Genomic DNA, 526 nt, shown 5'->3' with positions numbered 1-526 from the left:
TTAATAGGTAAGAATTGTATAATTCATATTAAAATTGATGGTATCAATTTATTTTAATAATTTTTTAAGATAATAACACTTTGTACATTTAAAATTCTAAATGAAAAAGAAAATTTAGAAATCTCTAGTAAGTTTGGAAGTCTTATTCTTTTGTTGTGCTAGAATTTAATGAGATGCAATCCGTTAAGAAAAATTGCAATAGTTTTATTATTTTGTCTTTATGTGGTATAGATGTGGACCTAAATGAGCAATGCTAGGGGGCCAGCAACATTTGTGATTGGTAGCCATCAACTAGCCATCAATGATGATTTGATGGTGTGAGATTGATGTAAGATATCATCTAATGCCTCACATTTCTCTGCTGGTTACATGCTGGCCAAAATGCAATAAAATTGCTGGCCCCTAGACTTTTCCGACCTAAATTGATCATGCACATTGTGAAAAAATTTTGTACGATAGTTCATTAAGTACATGCAAAATCACTCAAATAGCTGCAATTCGAAAAGTTTAAGAGTTTTGACGGTAA

At 30.8% G+C, this 526-nt stretch overlaps 1 long non-coding RNA gene across 1 annotated transcript in view; it reads left to right on the top strand.

The window, feature by feature from the left end:
- LOC110263138 overlaps positions 1–526 on the top strand; it is a 12,204-nt gene that overhangs the window by 2,736 nt on the left and 8,942 nt on the right. The window lies entirely within an intron of this gene.

The sequence above is a fragment of the Arachis ipaensis genome, chromosome B06 (genome assembly GCF_000816755.2).
Source record: "Arachis ipaensis cultivar K30076 chromosome B06, Araip1.1, whole genome shotgun sequence".
In the NCBI taxonomy this organism is placed as follows: domain Eukaryota; kingdom Viridiplantae; phylum Streptophyta; class Magnoliopsida; order Fabales; family Fabaceae; genus Arachis; species Arachis ipaensis.
The sequence above is the reverse complement of the archived record's forward strand: the minus strand, read 5'-3'. Positions and strand labels throughout refer to the sequence as shown.